We start from the raw sequence: 504 nt of genomic DNA, 5'->3' as shown, positions 1-504 counted from the left end.
GGGGTTGATGGCAGTTGAGTTTGGTTTGATTTGAGAAATTAAGGCAATTTGTTAAAACCAGACCAACTTTACAAGAGATACTAAAGGGAGTCCTTCGGACAGAAAGCCAACAATAGCAAACAACTGACGATTAACACATATGATGACATAACCCACAAACCAACCTAGTTATAGAAGTATCCAAAGTAAAATAATCTTACAAGACTATAAACAGGGAACCAGAGATATCAATTGGTAAATGAGGACAACTACAAAAAGAGGGCAAAAGTAGTGTATTTACAAAACTTCTAAATGGTAAGGAAGTCAAGACAATTGTGAGATAGAACAGACTGTTCTAAACTAGGGAAGAAAATTATAAATTAGAGGGTAACCTCAAAGAAAAGTAATAAACCTTCATATCAAAATAAAAATGGAAAAACGATCACTAACTTTATATGGAAAGGAAAGAGACCTCGGATAAGCAAAGCACTACTGAAGAAGAAAAACAAAGTAGGAGGTCTCACA

Source organism: Orycteropus afer, unplaced genomic scaffold, assembly GCF_000298275.1.
Source record: "Orycteropus afer afer isolate SDZICR_OR568_19922 unplaced genomic scaffold, OryAfe1.0 scaffold00244, whole genome shotgun sequence".
Classification (NCBI taxonomy): Eukaryota; Metazoa; Chordata; class Mammalia; order Tubulidentata; family Orycteropodidae; genus Orycteropus; species Orycteropus afer.
Note: the sequence above shows the minus strand (reverse complement) of the source record.